Consider the following 26349-nt stretch of genomic DNA (forward strand, 5'->3'; position numbering starts at 1 on the left):
ATAAAGCGAATAAATTTCGCATTCGTATACATATACATTTTTTTTCCTCGACTATTTTTTTTCCGTATATTTTTTTCCGTATATTTCTATTCATTCGGTACATCACCTAAATACAGTTTACACTTTTTTCTAATTCCCATTTCATCTTTTCTTTGACCCTGAAACCATTTTTTTTTTTCATTCCGATTTCTATCTTCTCTCTGACCGTGAAACCGATTCATATACGTTTTATCTTGGTGGTATAAAGTGTCATTATACTTTGCAAAATAATGAAGACGTGAGAGATTATTCACCATGAGCAGTTGGATGACTTACCACATGTTCTCTGGCTATCAGTGAAGGTTTGTAACACATGTTGTCTAGTTGCTGTAACATATGTCTATATCTACATCTAGAACCGTTTCCCGCGCTGGCAAGGCAACATCCACCCACGTCCATTCTCTGGATGTCATATATATATATATATATATATATATATATATATATATATATATATATATATATATATATATATATATGTATATATATATATACATATATATATATATATGAGATTCTAGCTTGTTTTTTCTTTCAATACACTCGACTGTAATCTTCGAATGAAAGCCTATATGATCAATAATATTCAGCAAACACATAATTCTTATTGCTATTTATATTCTAATTTTCTTTATAGTAATTCTCTTCTCGTATCGTTCTCTTCCCTCATATACTTCTCTCTTTCGTCTTACCCACCTGAAATAGCCGATATCTGTCATTATCAACATATCTCTCCACTTCATCACACATTCTGCCATCAGACTTCAAATACAAGTCTGTAACCTGAACCACTTCTCAGAAAATCTTCGCCACAGCGCGATGCCATACCTCATCCTGGCATCCACCAGTAACTATCTATTTAAATACACCATTCATTTTCACCCCTGGCTAAGCACTTTCTTCAGAGAGCAAATTCAATACCTAGAGGGAGATATGGATATGAATAACATCAAGATTGTCCGGAATTAGGATGACAATTCTAGGATTATATCAGATCGTCTTAGAACTGATGTTATATGGAGAAACAAGAATTTCCTCCACAGTCCACAGTTAAGCTCAGAGTACATGTAAATCAGACGTTGACACATCTCAGCGTCGTCACATACAAAGACTTTACACAACGAGTATTGCTTCGCCAGACACCACCACAGAAACTCAGTGGTGGCTCTGGCTGCACCAACACGACACCCAGGTCACCGTAGACCTCTTGGCCTCTTGGCCTCCTTTCGTGCCGAGCAAACCCTCAGAGAGATCTGACGTGGATCAAAAACAATTGTCTAGATTGAGCTAATCTAAGAGAAAGATGAGGAGTTGGATCACCCGTTAACATGAGGAGTGGGATGGGTGAAACCTCCAGGGGGATGGCGGAGGCTGTGTTGGCAGAGATAGAGATCAAGCGGGGAAGATGTGTCAGTGCGTCGCAGATGGAAATTGTCCAAACTAAATCAAACCGATGGAAAATTGAGATTAATACAACAGCTAATTTTTTAAAGAATGTAACACATAAAAAATCAAAGGGAACGATAACCAACACGATAGATTAAGATACTCCATTTGCATTAGAAAAAACCCTAAGACACTTATTGTCAAAGTAAACGTCTTTTGGTATCGTACATTTCACAAAACATCTGAAAGAATCCTTGAGGAATTTGACAGTTATCTTTAAAGCAAAAGAGTCGTTACCCGGATAACCGTTACATTGATACTACAAAAAAAACTTAATTGGTTCAGTATAATCAAACAACGGTAAAGATCTTGAATGATATTCTTTTTTCATAAGGTAAAGACGCAACAATATCCTGATACTGTTTCTACTGCTTCGAGAAGAAAACCTTTAACAACATATTGATATACAACTGTATGCTGAAGATTTCCTTTCAACATTAAATATAATTACAGTTCAAGAAAACAAGAGGCCCGGATAAGTTTTATCCAAGGACACTGAAGGAAGTTGAAAATGAGATAGTTAAGCCTTACTATGAGGAAAATTCCAAAAAATTCCCGAGGCTTAGATTATTTTACAATGTAACACCAATTTTCAAGAAAGGCAACAATTTCCATTCCAATTGGGTGGACATTTACAGGCGGTACACTTATGGAAATCGACATCCGAGACATGCTTGGATCATTATGTGTTCGCTGTAGTATTCTTCACTATACCTCGTCTTCAAAATAACCTAACTTGGATAAGTCTTTGTTTATTATACTTTTCTTGATTAAACCTCATCTTCATGAAAATCTAGTTTGGATGATTTTTCTTTTCACTATACTCTGCTTATATGCACGTTCTTAACCATATCTTCTGCCCGCCCTAAACGTTTTCTTCAGATACACTGACTGACAGACGCCGAAGGACACGACATTCTCTTTGATAGATAAATTATTGCATTTCTTTTTTTTTGTCATACTTTATCGTTTCCTGCAGAGGGAGGTAGCGCCAGGAACCGAAGAAAAATGGCCTTAGTTGTTCACATCTCTCTTTAGCTGCCATGCATAATACGCTAAATCAGGAACCACACCCCGAGCCTTCGTGAAGGATGAGCACCCCAGTTGGCGCCCTCTTCTGTTCCGTTTTCTAGAAACTAAAATGAATGAATAGGAAGGTTTCTAGCCCCTCTGGTCCCACTGATGCTGGTTACTTGCTTACTGATGCGGAATTCAGGGACTAAGAGGCATGTATTCTTCCTCTTCCATTCCCAGGAATGAAAATGATATCAACAACAATAATAATGATGATAATGATAATAATACTTATAATAATAATAATGATAATAATAAGAATAATCATAAAGATAGTGATAGTAATAATGATAATAATCATAATGATAATAATAATAATGATATTAATAATAATAATGATAATAATGATAATAATAATAATAATAATAATAATAATAATAATGATAATAATAACAATAATGATAATAATAATGATAATATTAATAAATGATAATGGTAATAATACAATTTTTTCATTATCATCATCATCATTATTATTATTATTATTATTATTATTATTATTATTATTATTATTATTATCATTATTATTATTACTATCATTATTATTATTACTATCATCATCATTGTTACTATTATCATTATTATCATTATTGTTATTATCATTATTATTATCATTATTATTATTATTATCATTATTATTATTATCATTATTATCATTATTATTATTATCATCATCATTACTATTATTATTATTAGTAGTAGCAGTAACAGTAGTACTACACAAGCACAATCTACACCCACAAAAGTTTTCCTTCAAACATTTCCATAAACTCACAGCATAACCTCTTCATTTCCACCATCTTAACCCTCATCACCCCACCACCACCACCACCAGTATAGTTGGATGTCCTCGACCTGGTCTCTTACAAGATCAGGTCACCAGTTAGTGTAGCCATCGGAGACGCATAGCACCCGTGTTCTGGGGAATGGCATTAAGCAGGTGAGAGGCCTAGAGGTGGCGCCATACTTCCTATGTAGGTCAAATTGTTTTATCGCAACTTGACAACTGCCGACCTCACTAACGACAGGGAGAGACACCTCGCTGGTAGTCGCCTTACAAACGAAGATAATACCGCCGGAGTGTCCATTATATAGCGACTCGGGGATTCTGAAGGAGATCCTGGAGGAGGAGACCTGATCTAAGGGTTGTGTGGGTGTGTATGACACTGTAAGGCGGGTCTGAGAGGCACTGGATGCGCTGACTTACACAGGGAGAATGCTGGAATACTGGAACGGCAGAAAGAAGGATAAGTATGGCTCTGGACCAGAGATTTAAAGCAAATTAGGGGTTTGAAATTCCATTTCGGGATGATGTGTCATAAACGCGAAAATGGGAAATGAAAGGAGGGGTTTTAACTCTGAAGAAGAGGGTGAAGGGTGCAGGGGAAGGGAGGAATGGATGACAGATGCTGAGGAAGGATTGTGGGAGGGATGGATACTGGAAGGGAGAGAGGAATGCTGTAGAGGATGTGAGTGATCGGTATACAGCTCTGTTAGAATAGCTCCACCAGTGATTTAGATAATCAGATGCCCAGAGGCAATTATCAGCTCTAGTGCATTTAATCCAACACTCTATAACAATCTTTAACCAGGAACTATATAGATCCGCAAATTCTTTATGGAACAGGAATCCCTCTAGGTAAATCTATAGACTACTAATTTTGGAAACTGTTTATCACTCTTTGCTATCTGAGTATGAAGTTTTCCGGGTATTGAAGATCTTTTTCATTCACTGTTTTTCATTAGCCCATCCTGAGAGGGAGGAGCTAATCCACGTATTATACATAAAACCAGACGCAAAGACTTGGAGTTAATCAGTGGTCGAGATTTCTCAATGGTGTTTGTCAGCTGCCGCCGCCAGGACTGGAAAGTCGGTTCGAAATTAATCAAACCTACAAAAAGTTACTCCCTGATGCAACTTCTCAGAAGAAAGAAAAAGAGAAAAAAAATCTAACCAGCTATGTCCTTCGGAGCTATATCACGATACGGTTGATCTGGTTACGATATACTGGATACATATATATATATATATATATATATATATATATATATATATATATATATATATATATATATATATATATATATAAGCACTGTTACACATGTGGGAGACTCATACAACAGCTTTACAAATATCACACAATTATTCTCAAAATCACCAAGGCAACTAAGTCATCTAGAATAAGACTCGCCTTTGATATATTCGTTCACCACAAGCAGCCACTCTCCAAAAACGCCCGTCCGACACATTCAGCACCAGCCGCCTCTGTCACCCATCCCGTTACCTTCAGCTGTTACTCACAAGTACCTTCACATTGTAATACTCATTGATATACTCATCCTATGCATCAATGACCTAGAGACACGACTCGCCGGTAGAATCTGAAAATTTGTCGAGGACACAAAACTGGAAAACGTAGCCAACTCAGGAGATTGCCTGAAGCTTCGCAGACTTAGGTAAACTCAAGTTACACATTTTTTTCACGTGCCATTGTCATTCATCGCGATCATAGCAATACTATGATCATTTTCCACTATCCTCCACCACATCCCAGACGTCCACCACAGTCATCAACCCAGTAGTTACCCCAGCAAGGCTACACATGTCACATTTATCTGTCACAGTCAACCACCCTGCACATTCATGCTTTAAAACCATCCACATCTTTCATAAACATTCCTCACTTTCAGACACACCGGCAGCAACATCCAAACATTACGAGAATCAGACCCATCGTTATCCATAGATGCAAAAGATATGCTGACATCACAGATTCTCAAGTGACTTATGCCAAATATATAAATACCAACTGTATCTAACCATCGACACAGAATTACTTTATTGAGTTAGATACAGAATTAGTTTACTAATAACAGAGACAAAGCCATAGCTCAGAATTACTTTACTGAGTTAGATACAGAATTAGTTTACTGATATCAGAGACAAAGCCATAACTCAGAATTACTTTATTGAGTTAGATACAGAATTAGTTTACTGATAACAGAGACAAAGCCATAACTCAGAATTACTTTATTGAGTTAGATACAGAATTAGTTTACTGATATCAGAGACAAAGCCATAGCTCAGAATTACTTTATTGAGTTAGATACAGAATTAGTTTACTGATAACAGAGACAAAGCCATAACTCAGAATTACTTTATTGAGTTAGATACAGAATTAGTTTACTGATATCAGAGACAAAACCATAGCTCTCCACCTTTACTCTATTTATTTCTGTTTTAGAAGTATCCATTGCACGAGCTGACAACAAATTCAGTACCACAGTTTAGTGAAAACACTCATTCACAGAACTGGGATTAAATTACCTCTCTTTTGTGCCCCTTATATACAAAATTAGTGCTATTCATTAATGCAATTGTTGCCGCTTAACTATAAAAGCTAGGAAATTTGTTCTAACTGGTCATTTATCCATACTGAAATGGGACATATCTTGATCCTCCCTCGGATAATAATACCTTCTGCTATATTTTGATAAAAGATGATTTTTAAGCATTTTTTTGACTGGAAAGTCGTGGCATTTTAGAACTTGCAAATAGTGATCTGCTTATCACTAAAGATGACAAGTCGAAAGCCACAGTGTAACTGAATAAAGAGGATTGTGTAGATAAAATGCATAGCTTATTAGAGGAGAGAAGTTCCTATGCCTCTCTCTCTCTCTCTCTCTCTCTCTCTCTCTCTCTCTCTCTCTCTCTCTCTCTCTCTCTCTCTCTCTCTCTCGTCACTGTGAGGTTAACCATTGATGCAGTGGAGTCTGTCAGTCACTCGTGAATCCCCAGGCTCCACACGTCTCTTCCTCGCTCTCACGAGTGCCGGGAAGCCATGACCCCATAAAGAGCAGTGGTTCATTAATACGCGGGATGAATGTCCCCGCTCGTCTGAATCAGCTGCAGCTGAGTGGCTTAATTAGTTGGCAAATTATCCATTTATTAGGGCTAATTGCACGTGGACAATACCAGCTAAAACCTGCAATCAACATCCTTTTCTCCTTCCTGACAGATCCTATTGTATTATTTTTTTCTTTTTTTTTGTCGGTGGATTGGAGGGGATCAGACGCCCCGAGCAGGGTGGTGGGAAATGCAGAAATGATGCCCCAGTCTCAGTGTTCCATTCTGAACAACATTTTTTTTTTCTGACGATCAAAGTGAGAAAACGGAAGGTCAGTCACCCAACGGACACTGATATCTAACACAGTTTCCATGACAAGAACAATGGAAGACTCACATCGGGAAGCAGTTTCAAGAAAAGCAACTTAGGATTCAAGTATGAAGCAACGATGAACAGAAGAGCAGCAACACAAGATTCATACTGGATCCAGACTCGAAGATGAAAGAAAGAAAGAAAAAAAAGCGTATGACCCAACTGGAAGATAAGGAAAGCCGAACTTTATAATCTACGTGTAAAACAAAATCTTCAATGTCTTAGAATCGTATAGGAAGCAGATACAGTAAATCTGCACTGTAGCAGGATATAGAAATAGTTTTAGGGGATTTAGAGAAGACAACTGGTGACATTAGAAAGAAATTAAGGCTATTCTAACTTTAGTTTGCTTTAGCGACATATAGTAAGCAGAATAACAGAGACGATAGTGATTCATTTGCTGTGCAGAAAGAAAATAGAATACAAAACTTACAAACTCATGTAAGATACTGGATTGGAACAAATGAAAGTTCATATAACGAGCTGCCAAAGTAAAATGAAAATAGAATACGTCTCACATAGTAAGTAAACACATGATATAGCTCACGATTCGGATGACGGAAGAGGGAGCTTGGCTCTCGTGGGGGCCGTGTGGAATAACAAGCCCAACGTCCTAGGCTCAGATCGTAGGTCCCTCACCACTGGCGGGGCTGCCGCCCTAGAGTAAAGGGCCCACACCTCCTGAGCTGTAGGGAGGTCTGATCTCGAACAACAATGATTCGGATGAACAACGGAGGCAACAGAACGACAGTTTACCTGCCTACAGGAGAAGCAGACACAAGAGAACAACAACTGACATCTTCGTTGGAAAGGAATGCCAGTTATGACAGTGCTAGGTTAGCTTACAGTTGATGTGGTTGTATGTAGATTTCATATGTGTGAAGGACACTGGCATGTAGATTTCATATGTGTGAAGGACACTGGCATGTAGATTTCATATGTGTGAAGGACACTGGCATGTAGATTTCATATGTGTGAAGGACACTGGCATGTAGATTTCATATGTGTGAAGGACACTGGCATGTAGATTTCATATGTGTGAAGGACACTGGCATGTAGATTTCATATGTGCGAAGGATACTGGCTTGTAGATTTCATATGTGTGAAGGACACTGGCATGTAGATTTCATATGTGTGAAGGACACTGGCATGTAGATTTCATATGTGTGAAGGACACTGGCATGTAGATTTCATATGTGTGAAGGACACTGGCATGTAGATTTCATATGTGTGTGTGTGTGAAGGATACTCTATTTCAGCAGGTGGTGTTGCCTTGACCATTTTCAATCAAATTCGTATCTGGTTGTCAAACAAGACAGACGATCACATTTGCATAACCATCGAAGTAAATCAATAGTTTTATCAAAATAAGAATTACATACGTATAACTGAATACTCTACTGTTTAGAAATGCTTGAATAACAGACTATACCAAGCATGCGTCAGGTATCCCAAACCAAAAAAAAAAGAGAACCATATTTACCAATCCTTGAACAAAACAGAGAAGGAAAAATTACCTTCGCCCGAATAGCGACATTAGTTATGCTAATACCACCACCGGATGTTTTATTCATGTGCAATCTTTCTCTCTTAATAGCTTGATAGAGTTTGCTCCAAACACGTCTGAAAACAGTTCCCTCTCTGTTTAGTATAAATAACAGGTAAGTTATGGGAATGTACTTAATGTCATATTTCTACTCTATACACAATATGAGCCGTTTCGTATATCGTTGAAACTTTATATTTGAAATTATATCTATAGCTGCATTAACTTTGACGATAATTCTCTTCCTAGTATTCTAACGAGTCATATCACAATGGGGAAATATTGTGTGCTTCATGTACATGTATCCATAGTGAAGACTGAGCCCCAATGTTGTTTTTTTTCTGTGTCTGTTAGGTATTGACTCTGACTCTTCAAATAATCTCACAACTTTTCTCCTTCCGCATCATTATCATGGCGTATCAGACATGAAAATCCACACACACACCAATAACAGGAACAGTAAGTAATTCGGAGCAACAGAACCGTTTCAAACCTCGACGAACAACATATCCATAATCAGAGAGAACGTTCCTTAATCACTTTCCGTTTATAGAGGAAGAGTTAGCCAGGATAGTATTGACAATATGTCTTTAGGGATTATTTTGATAAGTCCCATATCAGAGTGCTGAAGGTAATGATACTAATAGGTTCATGTCCGCTATCAGAGTGTTGAAAGCATTAATGATGGGGTCTAGGGCTTTTTACTGAAGTTCATCAGCTTACCATAATCAACTGAAAGGAAAGTATGTCTATTCTAATGGGATGTCCTTGATTAGGGCCACAGCTGCCCGTGCCTATTCAGCTAACATAAAAAAAAATGTATCATATTTCTCCAAGGAAGCGAATAGAGCTCTTTTCTCTAAGCATCAAAATTACCCTGTGACTTTTTCTTTTTTCTTCAGATGAATGCCGACGGAGACTTCAGTACCCTACATCCATAGTATCAAAAATTGAAAAGAGATAAGAGAAAATAATCCTCGGAAGAAATGCTCTCACCGAAAGACGCTGCCCAACGGAAACATTTGTCCCGGCAAATGTAGGAGGGTCACATTGTCCAGGACGTAAACACAACTCACCCTTGTATCGCCAGCCATTGTTCCAGATATACGTCTACATTTTGATATGTTCCGTAAACAACACTGGGACTTCTCCCAAGGCATTCTCTTTTTACGGCACCACAATCCTTGATGTTGTGCTCTGACTTATCTACAGTATTGCTCATGTCTGCTGGAATATTAATAAATCTCTGTATATATGCATTCTTTTATGGATCAGTAACTTTCTGCTATCTTGTTAGTAATCCTTTTCAGTCGTGCTTTTAGATCAGCAGCTCTCTGGAATTTTTTGTTTTAAATCCGTTTTCTGTTGCGTTTTTAGATATACTGTACTGGAGTCCATAACTTCTTTATGGAAGACACACCATCATCCATGTCGTATTTCATTCAACGTGGCAAAAAAAAAAAAAGCAGATTATACGTTTTCTTCTATTTTGTGTGGCAGATGACCATTTCACGGTGTCGATTTTCTCATAACAAGGTGACTCCAGAAACAAATCATGCACATATCAATCACTGAGAAGACTACATATGAAATACCTTTTTCTCTTTTCCTCTTGTTCAGCTAAATGACACATCACGCAGATTCTATGGCGGTAAATCCATTCAGGACACTCATTCTATTTGCCAATATACAAATACCAGCCAACCGCTGAGCTGGTAAACGTACGAAGTGGGAGGGACAAAGAAAAACTAGAGTTCCTAGGTAATACCCTAATTATAAAGGATATTGATCGATAACCTTAACTTTCTTGGGTGTCCAAACGAGCGAGTTAACCCAACACTAACTGAGGCGTCATATGCGAAAAGCTTCTCAGAACGTTGTCTTCCGCGTTAGAGTAGGTTGGTTGGTTAGTTTGTTGGTTGGTTGGTTGGCTGGTTGGTTAGTTGGTTAGTTGGTTGGTTGGTTGGTTAGTTGGTTGGTTGATTGATTGGCTGGCTGGTTAGTTGGTTGGTTGGTTGGTTGGCTGGCTGGCTGGCTGGTTGGTTATTTCTTTGGTTAGTTGGTTGGTTGGTTCGTTTGTTGGGCCACAGGCTCTAAATCAACTGCGAGGGTCATCAAGGCCGTCAAAATCAAGCTACATCCACCAATCAAGAAAATCCATTACCACTTCTGCAGAGGTTGAAGATGATTTCAAAAACCACATATATTCTCACTACGTGCACTTGGAAATAATAGGAGTTTTGGAACATCCAAATTCGCTATCATTTGCATCAAATTTCCTCCGCAACATATTCTGTTTATATATACATTCGTCGTGATATCCTGTTACATTTAATAGCAGTCGCGAAAGAACTATAGCGAAATCTATTTTCAAAATGAGAATTACTGAACTAGCATCAAATATTTACATATTGCCCGATGATCTTTCTTTTCTTTTTCAGTTAGGTAAGGGATGAATTAGTGAGTACATTTACCCTCTCGGTTGGGGTAAAGCAAGACATCTGTGACAGGCCTAGTCCGTCAGCCGACCCGATTGTAACTCAGCTTTAGTTGACCTAAGGGCGTTCATGCCTTGGAAGTTGCCCCTCCCAACAAGCGATCTAATCATTAAGCTATTTCGTGAAGCGTAATTTAGAGTAATTGGATTTGAGTGTTTTGTTTAAGATACGGCAGGTGCTAAGGCGATGGTTTATATTAGCTGAAAATTACACGATACGTTTATCTTATGCATATACACGCCAGATCTATCGCTCAACTCGTAGTATGCTCCCTCCTTCCAGCACCCAACAAACAAGTTGTACGGTGAATGCTACACGCTAACCCTAACAGCATGGTAAAATCTGATCGTAGGTAGTCGTAAGTAGGTAGACAACACTACATATGTTCCTCCGAATTCGTCCTTTCTCACTCGAGCCACCCCTGAACACACACACTCATGGCCTTAACTCTGTTGCATATGCTATTCCCGTACACACGTCCCCAAGATAAACCACCCCCACACTGAAGCTACTCCTGTACAAACATTCCTGGACTAGATCCTTTCACTCGAGCCATCCCCGTACATGCAATCATGGGCTTCAGCCTTCTTGCGTAAATCACCCCAGTACACAAACTCTTTCAGGCTAAACCACCCTCACAATCAAACCGCCATCGCTGCTTATAGCATCTCGCTAAATTATTTTCTCTCACTCGCATCATCCTGTACGTATATCCGTCTACGAATGTAATCCAACGGATGAAATTCTCTTGCCGGAACCACACCTGCAAGACACACTCTCCCTCCAATCTCCCATAACCACAACCTTTCGCGTGCGAGGCTTTTCACTCCAGATCCCTCTCTCAAAAAAGAAAAATCACTTCCTACTTTAGACTAAGCCATGTCACCTCCGGTAGTCCCCTACAAACGCCACTATAGCCCTCCCTCTCATTGGCTGGTCGTCTTATGTAAGGGTAGGTTGAGGCGCGGGGAGGGTCTGGCCGAGGCAGGTAGGCTGATAACCTGTCAAGGACAACCTCTCTGGAGTGTCTACGCTAATTTCACGGGTATTGGTTTCCTAAATTAGATTAGTCACGAGATGTTCATCATTAGAATGTGTAATTACCTACTTGCACTGCACGGGGAGGGAGCTTTAAACTCGCTACGCCCGCCTACTGAGATTTGGCTACTATTGTGTGACTTTTTAAGTTTGCTTTACAGTCCACGTTCACATTTTCATCATTTATGTCATTACATTCATCCATTATTTATATACTACAAAACTACTCCAGTACATGCTTTATTACAAGTATTTTACTTAATTTGATGTTGAAGACTTTAGTTGCTCTATTCTTGCATCTTTCGAGACATAATCATTATTGGCATCATCGAACATATTTACGTAAAGGCTGTAATCAGATTACTTCTTACTCTTTTTTCCTCTAAGGTGGACCAATCTATGGCCTCTTGTCTTTCCCTGTAACTCAGCTTTTAACTGTGATGTCATCGTTATTCCCCTCCTGTGAACCTTCATTAGTTATCTACATTCTTAGGTGCTCAGACAAACTGGAAACATATACTTCAGTTTTGGCCTTACGTAGGATGTGAACAGCTTGCTGAATAGTTCCTCAACCATATACATGAGTGCTGTTCTCATATTTGTCTGCAGAGATTTTGTCGCCTTTACTCTTCTTCTAATGTAGGACTCTGACGAAAAGTTAAGGACGATGTCTGCTTCAAAAGTTCTCTCACAAACAGGTTCCCACAGATTACTTCTTGTTAATTAATGTTTATATAAAAGCCTCCTGTATCTGAGTCCTAATCTCATCAACTTCTACTCGAATTGAATTTCATGAACCATGTATCAGACCAACACTGGAGTTTTTCAGGGTTCTCTTCCAGGTGAATGCAGTCAGTGTATAGAAATTCAAAAGCTGCATGACAGTGGAGTCTTCAGGAGATGGGTCCCCTCAAATATAAAGTTTCCTCCCCTTACAGTACAAATAAACAATGACACATACATGAGCCTCTCTGGCATAGCGGTTAGTGTTGCTCACTATATAAACAAATAACCAAATTACCGACACGAGTTCTCGACCATCACGACCGCTCACTTTCAGCCACACCCGACCTCTTTCTTACCTCTAAACCCTCTAACTATACACACACTATTTCTGCCCCCTCCCTGCAAGGGTCTTCCCACAACAGTCTTATCTCAGTCACCCACCTGGAGAAGCCCATACGCTAAACATTCCTCGAAACGCCAACTCTGTCACTCTGGGAGGGATCAGGCGTCGGCTCTTGCAAGACTTCATTACAGATTTTCCATAGGGTGGGTACTGCTTCACTGGTCGGGATGATGGCATACAGTGGCCTATAGCGGCTTGAAAACTCTATTGAATCCAATGTGCGATACCTTAAAACTTTGCCAAGATCATTGAAGTACGTATCATTTTACCTCCTTACAGTACAGATGGTATAACAAGTCCAATATTACCTTAGACTCTGCACTTCACTAATGTTCTCTAAAGAATACACCAGACCTTAGCCTGGTGAATAGATTTTACCAAATTTGCTGAGCATTCATGTAAACTAATCTAATAGTTATGAAATGGGCCGTAAATACATTAATCCGAGACCCCGTCTCTGAATTTAAAGACCTAATAGGCTATTTCACCTGATGGAAGTGGCTCCACGCGAGCCAATAATCCTCCCTAAGTGGAGAAAACCAGGTTCAATGGTGGCTACCGAGGCCAGCATCATAGTGAGTGATGCGCTCAATTGCCCATGATGGTGATGGTATTAATGGTAATATCATGGTCGTGGTAGTGTACAGTATGTGTGGTAAAATGGTAGATGTCACGATCAATAATATGGATCGCGTGGCAGCATGCAACGTATGGAGGTGTTTGCAACAGCGGTGATGTTAGTCTGCATTGTGGTCTGATGTGAAGAGGAGTGATGGCAGGAGAACTCATGAGTCGAGAAGCTTTTCGCTTCTTTCTAATTAGAAAATGCGGCTGGGGAAGACCCTATCCCAGATGTGTGAGCTGATTGGACAAATGAAGCCAGGTTAGACTTATATCTATTAGCTTAGCTATCAGACAAGTAGGATAGGTCGATACATGATGTTTCTTTAATTACTCTACTAGTATTCCATACGAAACTGAATCACTATTGGATACCAAAAATTTCAGCAGAGGGGGCGCCCGGGATTGAACCGGGGACCTCTCGATCTGCAGTCGAATGCTCTACCACTGAGCCACACCCCCACACATATATGTGTGATGTACAATGTATTGGTGTGTACCAGAGGCAGAATAAATCTGTACTAACACCGTATATATATATATATATATATATATATATATATATATATATATATATATATATATATATATATATATATTCATTCATTCATTTGTTTTATGTAGTATTCATGAAAAATGCCAGTTTAACTATTCTGTACATAATATACAAGAATAAGTTCATTGCTTATTCCGGAAATACATACAATAATGAATTTCTATTCGTGTTTCACTTACTTCTGAGTTGAACTCCACGCCAAAAGAATCGTAGTATCCCAATCTATCTACCTCCTTTCAGTAACAAAATATCTAGTAACGTGTAGAGCGAAAAAGAAAATTAATCGTTATCAGTGGCCACCATCGGCTTTCTCCAATATACATAAGTCCTCTTGAACTGAAAGTTTTCTCGCGCATGTATTCCATGAACGATATTAGTCTTTGATGATAAGAACTTTTCATATGCATTACTCTCATGATAACAGTCTCTGTTCATGGGTATCTGTCGTATGCAGGAACTTCATGAATATGCCTTTTCTTTTTAATTTCCATTTTGGTGTGAGGTATGAAGCAGTCAAAATCTATATTCATAGCATTCTGGTAGTATAATGCCACTCTTTCTGTATATCTATAATCATTTATCAATTCATTTATAGTCACAATAGTATACTTATTCATTTATAGTCACAATAGTATACTTATTCTTGATCTATTTATGATAAGAAGATAAAAAGAACAGCAGCAACGCGGCGTGAAGGGATGGTTGAAATGGAGTGTGATGCCAAGAGAATGTATGAGATGAGAGGCGTTTCGTTTCACCCTGATTAAAAAAGCTGATGGGGGAAGAGCCACCACTGACCCAAAATTCAGGTTAAGCTTCCAGTAATTGTAATCACCCCTATCACACGACCGTGATAGGTCGATACATGATATTCCTCGACATTACTCTACTAGTATTCCATGCTAAACCGACTTATTATAAGACACCAAAAATCTTACTAGAGGGGGCGCCCGGGATTGAACCAGGGACCTCTCGATCTGCAGTCGAATGCTCTACCACTGAGCTACACCCCCATGCACACATACATGCGACGTGCAATGTATTGGTGTGTACCAGAGGCAGAATGAAGCTGTACTACCATACGTATTTTTTCTTTTACTTGATCGCCGTTTCCTGCATTAGCGAGGTACCGCTCAGGAACAAAGACACACACACGCACACACACACACACACACACACATATATATATATATATATATATATATATATATATATATATATATATATATATATATATATATATATATTCTCGTTTTCTTTGCCTGAGAAAGAACGGTTGGGTGGTGCGACCATGGCAAGAACCGGGACCTTATCGGAAGTTAAGCTCTGTTGAGAACTTAACGAGGAGGAGGTAAAGATCGTCTGGTTGTGGCCTTCACGGCGACGTAAGTACTGACGGTGCACATAACGCTTTATTTTCCCCCTGAGTTACGACAGCGTCGTTATGAGAACCCGCCATAGTTTATAGCCTAATAAACTTCGTACAGCTAGGAGTCTCTTGATGTGCAGAGGAGCAGGAAGACCTTTTTTCTCTTTAACATTTATTCTTGTTCAGTAACTTGACCCGGATGATGATACTGTGTACGTTCCTACCACCAGGAAGGGAAAGGCAGTACTGTATCTCGTTTCATGACCAGAGTATTGGTCTCAGGTTCATCTGATACACAGAAACGGCAGAGGTTAGAATGAGATCAGGCGATGAGGAAGAAACCAAGAGATGGTCAGAACACAAATTCATAGCAAGAACATCCAGCCTACTTGATAATTTAAGTAGTAGTTCTCCAAATCAATAACACATGTAGATATGATTGATGGTTCCCTTTCTTATATTATGTTCAGTATTTGTATTGATAGTTTCCTTTCTTATATTATGTTCAGTATTTGTATTGATAGTTTCCTTTCTTATATTATGTTCAGTATTTGTATTGATAGTTTCCTTTCTTATATTATGTTCAGTATTTGTATTGATAGTTTCCTTTCTTATATTATGTTCAGTATTTGTATTGATAGTTTCCTTTCTTATATCATGTTCAGTATTTGTATGGATGGTTTCATGGTTTGCTATTCTCTGATTATGTTCAGTGTTTGAACTGATTTCATCAGAGAGCAGAAAAACGTTTTACGTTATATACCATCATCACCACATCCACTATCTGGGATTCAGCCAAGTGTCTGGGGAGAGTGTTTGTGTAAGTATGTTTGATCTCACGAAGAACCTTTTGTTCTGTATTGTTCTGGGGCTTAACATACGTAATTGTGCCGGTCCTTAACCTTGTAACTTTTTCTGTTATAAGATGCCTTTACCCTCTGCTTTCAATGCTGTGTTTTTCTTCCATTTCAGTCTATATTTATTGCATCTTTTGAGTTCCCCGCAAACCCCTCTGAGTCTTCGTCTTATCCTTAGTATCTATGGCTGAGTGAAGTTAGCTGAGTGTCCACATGATGAGCTTTCTAGCAAAATAATTGCGCTATAGATAACGTGATTTTTCCCCCATTAGGGTATTCAACCTCTCTTATAGGTATTGTTTAAGGCCAGATCACCTCACTTAGTCCTTGGCTCTGTGTAATCTGTATATCTATGTAACTCTTTAATCCTATCCCCGAGGCATAAGTCCTCCTCTCTCTTTCCTGTGGTGGGTTAGGTTCCTACCTATATAACCAGTTATATAAACTCCCCTTGTGATAAACCCATGTAACATGTTCGTTAGACAGATGAAGGTGTTTTGTCTTGAAAAGATGAAATACTGAAAAAAAAGGAATCTTTTATCTTGGAAAGATGGAATACTGGAAAAAAAAAAAGAATCTTTTATCCTGGAAAGATGGAAAACTGAAAAAAAAATGGGGATGAACTACATACATCTTACCCACGCCAATTTATGCATCAAAACAGGGAAATCATTCTATTCAAGAATGCCTATATAAGGCCACCAACACGATGGCCATCTGCCTCTGGTGGTTCAGATCATTTGCGAGATGAAACGACGAGTAATGGCTGGGCTGCGTCTTTTACCAGTGGAGACTCTGGCAAGATAATGACTAGGATTAGACAAAATAAACATAGTATTCTTCTTAGGCAAGTGAAGGTTCTGTATAAGACGGATGTTGGCTCGTATTGTAATCCTCATTGAATTCTCCTTGTAAGTCGCGAGATCTTAAACTGAGCGTGTAGAAAAACGTCATGACCTTAAATATGGAATATATGATTTATTCTAGATAATTTCGCGAGGGGTATTTTTCGCCTTACGAAAAGCAGCTTCGGAAATATGAGGAAGAGTTTAGATGATTAAGATTTCTTTATAGTTTTACGTAATAATTCCCTCCTCTGTCATAAGCTTGAGGTTAATGAATTCTTTAATAGTATATCTTCTCCAATTATCAAATAGAATCCTTGTAATATTCTTAAGACGTAAACTGAAGCCAGAATATTCCATAGCCTTCCCCGAGAAATTTGAATGATATTTGAATCAACGAGGAGAACTCTCAGTCGGCATTTTTCCAGATCTGTTTTCTTCCTCACTTATTTCCTGAAATATCTGGCCGCGACTTGCTTATCGGAGAGGGAAAGAAGGATGCGAGTGAGGGAACAGACACGGAATTAATGAGAGAGAGAGAGAGAGAGAGAGAGAGAGAGAGAGAGAGAGAGAGAGAGAGAGAGAGAGAGGAATATACACAGAAAACAGATAACCCCCCTTGCCCCATGACGAAAATTTTCTGGGCTATTACATGCTTCCATTACTCTCCGTATCATGAGGTTAAGACAGAACAGAAAGAGAGGCTCACCCTCCTTCATTAACGTATCCACTCCCTCCGACGAAAGCAGTCGGCAAGGAAAAGAATGGAAGACAGCTCTCTGCATTTCTGAACCAAGATGATGCAAGGATTTTACGGGAAGGAATGAAAAGGGAATAATCATTGACCTTTAAGGCACCTGGAGACAAGGAAGATACCCCATGGAAGAGGAGAGGAAGTGCAGAAGATGAGTTGAAAGTAGTGAATAAAGAGAATATAAACTATAGAGGATGGGTCCACATAAGCACTCGCCTATTCACCTTTTGAGTGTGACTGCGATGCTATTTCGAATTTTCGCAAATACCGATACTACTACTACTTGGTCCAACGCTGGAAAAGAACACAGTAAGATTACAAGAGATGAAAAGTGTGTGTAACAAGATAAATACTTCCTTCGGGCTTCGCCTTGAATCTTACTATTCTGGGACTGGTAATGGACAAGAGATGGGATGTGAGCACAATTACCTTTGAGGAAAATATTGGGAAGCACAAGTATCCCAGATGAATTGCTTTGTACCTGAGATGGGTCACCTCTATCTAAGGGAAAAGATATTACCGTTGGACTGCAATAACCAACAGCAATGGCAACAACAATATCAGAAACAACTGTGACTGTAACAGGTCAACACAACCATCACGGTTATTGATTCAGCCATAGGTTGTAGACGACCCTACCCGCGGTCAGTGCAGTAAATCGCCACATTCCTGCATCTGACCTCCTCTTCATGTTATGGAAATTCAAGAGCCCGTTGGCGATCTATGGGGACCAGGGTGTCTGAATTGAATTATGGGGAAGGGTAGACTGCTTCACTCATATAACTGTTACGTAACGGAAGACGTTCATGATGTTTAAACATGGTGATGATACTGATCGATATATTTATAGGAGCACTCATTACTTTATATACTTATACATATGAATAATACTGGCGGTATCAATCCCTCTAGCTCATGTAATTTCTCTCAAACTGCTTCATCTAAGCACAGAAGTAAAATAGGTAAGTTTATCAATTATGCAGATTACAGAGAGTGGCTTTATCAAGAACGAGAATCTGTGTATAAGTGCAAATAATTGAATATCTATAAAGGCTCGAAGAATTCCATTTGATCTTTCCTTTACATGTGAGACCATTTGTCCCACCATAGTCATGCTGAAATTGGTGACTGATAATTATACTATTTTGAGTTTGAATTTTCGTTATCCCGTGGCAAAGCTTATGCCTGTGCAATGCAAAAGCAGTGTGGGCTGGGGAAAATACAGTCACTTGCAAGGAGAAACAGCGTGTGAGGACGAGTTTTATGTACACTGTGTTGATTGTATGGCCACCCCCTGTTGATGCCACTCACACTGTCGTCGTGGATGCTGATGTTTCCCGGGTGTGGAGGCTGTTATTGACGTGTTGTGATGTTTATAAACACATATCCAGAGCTGGGCTCGCCTGGGGGTGTCCTTCTGGCGGCACCATCGTCTTCAGACCAGGTGTGTGCAAGAGACTTGATGTAAAGTATATCAAGACTCTGAGGCAAATTTCTTCTTTCGCATATTTTCGTCTCTAGTTCGCTTCTTTTAACTTTTCTCTATAACGTTTCTACGCATTCTAAGAGACGTAGGAAATCAAAATGTTGCTTGGTAGAAAATACGACGCCAAAAAGAGGATCTGTATTTCGCGTCCCATTTAACATAGATGTTCTGCCATCTACTTGTTCTTGTCTGTGAAAAGGGATGTATCATTTGCCCTTTGTATGCATGGAAAATTCATAGCAATCGAGTGTCCTCTGGAAATGTAAAAGATATTTGTATATCGCCACCTATTGTTCCAACAGTGTATATTGGGTTGTGTGAGTGATTACACCTTTGCATCATGCGTAGTTGGCGGTCATCCTATGCACTGATGATGAAGTCCATATCCTTCTTGGGTAATTTACAGACGGCAGCTGTGCAATCACTGTAATGGCAGCTAGCCGTGCTGAGTGGGTAGCTTGTTGACATACATGTTACTCAACCTGATGAAGCATTGGTGCTTACCTACCTACCGATGGCTGGCTGGCTTCTATTGTCACCAGGTGGTAGTGAGCACTTCAGCCTTACTGGTCCTTGCCTACTGGTGGCAATTCTTTCGTATCATCCGAGGGCGGTGTTCAACTCAGTCTTAACTGCTTCCTACTTACAGCTGTATGCCTTCTGATGTCATCATGTAGTATTGCTCACCCCAACCTTGACTGGTCCCAACCCACTGTCGAAGTCATTATCCCCTCCAGATTGTCATATTCTTTGAGCCCTGACTGATATTTTGGTCACAGTTTGTGTCATTAGCTGATATACATCATCCCTCATACCTAGCTAACCGTAGGGAGAGATAAAGTACAGATTAGTTCTTCTTTGTTGGTGACTGTCTACTGGTGTTTTGACTGATAGTGACCTATATTCGCCTACAGTGATGATTGTCCGAGTTCTCTCTAATCTGCTTCTTACCCTGTGGGGACTCGTGCTTCTAACAGTGCCTGAATTTAAGTTAAATTTGCCTGACCCGGTTCAAAATTCAGTCTTGCCATTCATTTACGCCCTCTTTCTTTACATAAACACTCTACGTATCCTTGGCGTTAAAATCTTGGAAATGATATGCTGTTCCTTCCTCAACTACCTTGAGGAAAGTTTTCTTGGTGATTTCTGCCTCCATTGCGCATTAATCAGTATTCATTAATTCCATTTGCGGGGCTTCTTGTAATTAGTATTATCCTCCCGTTGCTCGTTGGCCAGTAATAGGGTTCAGCCAATATTTGGGTAGCTCATATTACGCATTTTATTAATTTAGCAACAGGGTCCGGGGTTTAGCGTCTCACGCGTACTATACTTGGAGTCAGAATATAAGCTGAGAGAGAATAATTGATTAATGAATCACAGTATATATATATATATATATATATATATATATATATATATATATATATATATATATATATATATATATATATATATTATCCCTGGGGATAGGGGAGAAAGAAGAGGTATAGGTGAGGATATTCCCTCAAAGGCCCAGTCCTCTGTTCTTAACGCTACCTCGCTATCGCGGGAAATAGCGAATAGTATGAAAAAAAAAAAAAAAAAAAAAAAAATATATATATATATATATATATATATATATATATATTCTTTCTTTTTCTTTCAAACTATTCGCCATTTCCCGCATTAGCGAGGTAGCGTTAAGAACAGAGGACTGGGCCTTTGAGGGAATACCCTCACCTGGCCCAATTCTCTGTTCCTTCTTTTGGAAAATTAAAAAAAAAACGAGAGGGGAGGATTTCCAGCCCCCCGCTCCCTTCCCTTTTAGTCGCCTTCTACGACACGCAGGGAATACGTGGGAAGTATTCTTTCTCCCCTATCCCCAGGGAATATATATATATATATATATATATATATATATATATATATATATATATATATATATATCCACCATACATTATGACGGATGATCCACGACCCACTACAACATTCGTAATTGCTCTAACGTCAATCCATCCGCAACGAGGTTTTTCGTTTATATATATAGCCATATTATACAATAGACTTGTGCATCTTGCACGGCGAAATGGCATTCCCAATGCAATGAGGTGTGTCCACCATACACCTCATTGTTTCCATCTGACACTATGATGTCTCTACCATATAACAGGACCTAGGCACTATAACGTCTCTACCCCGCACAATCGTGCCTCCAGTGTGCAGTGTATCATTAAGTCAAGTCCTCAATCTTCGCGGGTCACCGGCGCGTCCCTACTTCGAGTGTTGTTGTTTCAGTTTTGTTCGACCCGGAGCTACTTTGAAGAATGACCTCGATAGAATCGATGGAGCAGAGCGTCGAGCAGCTACAGTAAATCTCGGTCAGAGACACAAATCCGATGAAAGCCGCCTATACTGCCTAAACTTATTCAACTAAGAAAAGAGGCCGATAAATTATTTAACACAGGTATTCAAGATTACCAAAGGCTTCGACGATCTTCATCTAAACAACGACCTAAGCCTACATCAATCATATTTCACATGCAGTGATGGAAACAAACTCATAGGCAAACGTCTTTCTTCAAAACTAGGGCAGATCACTTTTTCTTCATGAAGATCGTTAACATATGAAAGAACTTACGAACAAGAAGTGTTTACGGTAAAACCATAAATATATCTGAAAATAGACTAAACGAATACCTCCCTTCAGATCTAGTTTTGCTTAGTAATCTACTCGCTTCTCTAATGTAACCACACTGTTCTCTACGTGTCTGATCTCTTTCTGCTATCATATATAAAAACCTTGAGAAGATCAAATATTTAGTTGCTGTTAGAATTACCTTATATGCTTTATATGCTCGCAAAGGCTCATTACCTATAATTGGAAGTTTATGTTTACAGAGACATGATGAAATATAAACTATAAACCAAAAATCAGATTTCAACTATAATTATCTATAGTCTAACCTTTCTGGGTGGAAACCAAATGCCTGCTATCTAGCTTTGCACTGAGTAACGTTTGTCCCAGCCTTTCACAAGATGGGAACCAGGTTGCGTTTGTCCATTTTTCGCTTGGTGGAGTCCAAACATTTCATAGTTTTTCGATTAATTCTTCTGGATGGAATTTTGTTATAATACAATTATAAAAGTCTCTCAAACCGTCTATCTCAGCTAACGTAAAGAGATTATTTCAAGACGACAAATGCGTCCAGTTGGTTAATTGCATTTGTAGCGTTCGAGGCAATATTATGTAAACCAGTCCAGTCGTGTAGCAAGTGCACGATTCTCCCCTCTCCTTTCTTTTGCCGTTCCTCACGTGAGAGTGCACTGCATACCAGGCGGTCACACTGGACCATCATCATCCTGGTCATCACCAGCCAAGACCACCAACATCTGGTGGCCGCTGTATTGACCCGCCTGGCTTCTCTCACACATTCAGGCGCCTCGTGTGCGCTACTGCTGACGAGCCTTAGTGACGGTCTTACGAAATGTGAGGAGGAGATGGTGCTGCTCTTGATGAAGTAGCCTGACTCTCGCTCCCTCTGTCCTCTCCGCGTGACTTTCTACCACTTCCAGCCCTCTGTGATTCTCCCCTCCGCTTGGCATGTAACACTTTTCCTCCCCCTTGCTATGTACCTTTCCATTTTCTATGCCGCAAGTAACTCTTCCCTTTCCTTTGCCAAGTAACCCTTCCCATCCCTTGCCAGATACAACCTCACCTTATTCCTTACCAAATAACTCTCGTCCCTTTCCCTTGCTAAGTTTTTCTTCTTCCCTTTTCTCCTCATGCTAAGTAATTCTCTCCCTTCCAGTTCGAAAAGAGACTACCCTCCTCCTCCTGGTTCTCTGCAAAAATAGATCCACATCTAATCCTTCCTCACTCTTCCCTTACCAATTATAACTTTCAGCCCTCCGTCTGCGCAAGGAATGTTTCCTCTCCCAACCTCAGTAAAAAAAGTAAATCAGATGGGTCATGACCCACTGTCATTTACAGAAGTCTTCCCATTGGTAGAGCCCGTCATTATCTTGTATCTACGTTTTACCTTTCTTTCTTCCTTGTCAACTTTATAGGAAAAATGATTTACCAGAAGGGAAGTGACTGTCTGCGGGAATATGTCTGAATCGGTTAACAAGTTGGAAGGGGTCAACGACGCAAGACTTCCGACAGTAGTGGTATATATGCGTGTGTGTGTGTGTGTGTGTGTGTGTGTGTGTGTGTGTGTGTGTGTGAGTGTTTTATTACCTATTTGTAATTATTTTTCATCACGAGTAGAGAGTTCTACACTCGTAGGGCCAAAGTATTTTGTACTTATTGTACCATTCAGAAGAATCTTAGATCTTTGAAAGCTACCGTGCCCGAGTTCAAGTCCTGGGCGTGGCCATCAGCCCATAGTCAACCCAAGGTGTCATCCTCCCTTCGTAGTTGGTCGATAGATGGGTGTCTGGCTTAGGATAGTGTGTATATATGTGTGAGTAAAGACATGGTTCATATACAGGACTAAGAGCCAGGGTATCACAAGTGTAAAAACTCTGCTTCCTTAACACAGAAATAGTAATCGCGCGCACACACACACACACACACACACACACACACACACACACACACACACACACACACACACACACACAAGAATGAAATACCCATTTTCATTTACAATTCACAGGCTCTATTGGACGTACATTATCACAGTACAACTAAGAACAAAACTTCCATACAAATGTGCACCAAAGAGGTCAAACTCTCACCTACCTACAGGTCAGCTGGTTAGAAAGCTATCACTGTGCTACTACCAAGACAAGGGTATTCGGCATAGACGGGCAGGTAAATGAGATATCTGGAGACCTGACAACTTCACGTAAATATTCCTAGGACCTCATCCATCAAGTCTCCACACGGGCATTAAGATATAATTGCTGTGATATAAAGTTGGCTTTGGAAGTGGGTCTACTGTGTACCCGAGATGGTCTTGCAGTGTCATTTGTTTCACTGACCCACCATTAACTATGTGTAGCTGTACTCCGACTCAGATTTAACTGAGAATAACTATTGCTGTGGCCTGTTGCTGCTTACTTTAGTGTACTTTTACATACACCTCCTTTTATGGCTACTAGTAAGAGAAACGAACTGACACAAAAGTAACTGTAGTATCTGTTCAGTGACCGTGAGGTGATTAACAGTGGTTGACTTGCTGTCTATAATCAATTGACACTACCTGTGTTGTAACCCTTTGTTAACTGACTCCGTAACCAGGCCGTGATCCCTACTTACAGACGGTCGACTATGCCTACTTACCTTGATTTCTAAGCGTATGCTAGATATGTATACTTATGTACAATGTTTACGCAAAGAAATATACATGCCATGAATATACGCTCTTGTGTTATGCCTACGGACTTTATTTTTTCAGAAATACGACGATACGAAAAAATGGGATTTTCTGGCTGCTTTACACAACGTACTTCTGACACTTCTCTCAAAGACAAAGATAATACATTACATCATAATAGGTTTTTACATATACATGTTTAACATATAGGTGGGATTCTAGGTTAATTAAGCATCACCTGATGAGAGCTGTTACATCCAACAACGTCCATACACACACGACTCGTTATACGAATGGGACAGGGATGGACATATGCGTGAGGTTAGATGTTAGTCTATTCAAACCCTGTCAACAGACATGCATCGTCCGCGTTTTTCTTATTTATACAACCCAGAGCTCACGAGTATTGAAGTCTAAAGTTATAAGTATTCACCTGAGGGCAGCATAGGAACACGCAAGCCCTTGAACTCACCGCAAATGCGCCGCTCTTTTCATTATAAAGAACATTTTGACCCACTTTGTATTCTGATCTTGAGGGAGCAGTATGTTACCACCCCTCATCTGACGATTTACAGGCCCCTTGCGGATAAGGCTCACCTCCCCACACATGAGGAGGGTTTGGCTAAATAATCTGACGATAAATCCTGAAGTAATCCTCGGCTCTTGACAGCCTTCACATTCTCCAGCGATTCCCCGCGGGCTCTGTGTACTTTTCGTGCGCGCGCACGCGCGTGTGTGTGTGTGTGTGTGTGTGTGTGTGTGTGTGTGTGTGTTTGCTAGTGATGGTATGTGTTTGTGTGTTGGAAAATTTTGTGTCTATATGATTACTTATTTGTTTTTTCGTCTGACTATATTCACTGCTTCTCCCTAATCTTCCATTGGTCTATCACTTCTGACGGATACCTGGATAAATTTCATCATGACCCCTTAATGATGATATCCACCAAGTCTTCTCCTGTTACAGAAACGGCGCCCGGAATTAGTATAACCTCTTAAAACCCTTTTTTTCTGACCCTTTATCCCTTTGGATATTTTACACTTTCTTTCCACAATCACTCTTATACTGCAAAAGTACCTTTCAGTTCTTATTCTTTAAGGAGATTATTTGCTTCGTTTCTTGTAAGGTCCTCTGGCTATCTTATCTCTAATGTCTCATTATCTACATCATCAATCTGGCCCCAAAGCTTAAATGCTGTAATGAAGTTACCACTACCTCTTCTCCCTTCCAAGGTGAGCATACTTAAGGCTTTTAGCCCTCCCCTGCAACCTATCTTTGTTGCTCTCCTCTGCATTTTCCCCATTAATCTCTGAGCTTCTTTAGGAGGGATGTCCAGGCTTGAGAAGCACCTTTTAGTTTTTGCGTCCTTAAAGACGTGACCAGCTTGATGAATATCTCCTTATCCATAAACTTGAATGCAGTAAATTGTCTGTCTCCTTCGCCAGTTTCTTGAAGTGGTACTGTGGCGATAGGTTAAGGCTTTGTCAAATCTCAAATCTCTCTCTCATACAAAGATTCCTGCAGCTTATTTCCTGTTATATGATATTCACATCGAAGCTTTCCTTTTGTC

At 39.6% G+C, this 26349-nt stretch overlaps 2 non-coding genes across 2 annotated transcripts; both read right to left on the minus strand.

Annotated features, from left to right (window-relative positions):
- Positions 1–14001: 14001 nt before the first annotated feature.
- TRNAC-GCA (transfer RNA cysteine (anticodon GCA)) lies at positions 14002–14073 on the minus strand. The gene has a single exon. It is a non-coding gene; the product is annotated as a tRNA-Cys (tRNA).
- A 1035-nt stretch (positions 14074–15108) lies between these two features.
- TRNAC-GCA (transfer RNA cysteine (anticodon GCA)) lies at positions 15109–15180 on the minus strand. Its single transcript has one exon. It is a non-coding gene; the product is annotated as a tRNA-Cys (tRNA).
- Positions 15181–26349: the final 11169 nt, after the last annotated feature.

The sequence above is a fragment of the Panulirus ornatus genome, chromosome 8 (genome assembly GCF_036320965.1).
Source record: "Panulirus ornatus isolate Po-2019 chromosome 8, ASM3632096v1, whole genome shotgun sequence".
NCBI classification, from domain to species: domain Eukaryota; kingdom Metazoa; phylum Arthropoda; class Malacostraca; order Decapoda; family Palinuridae; genus Panulirus; species Panulirus ornatus.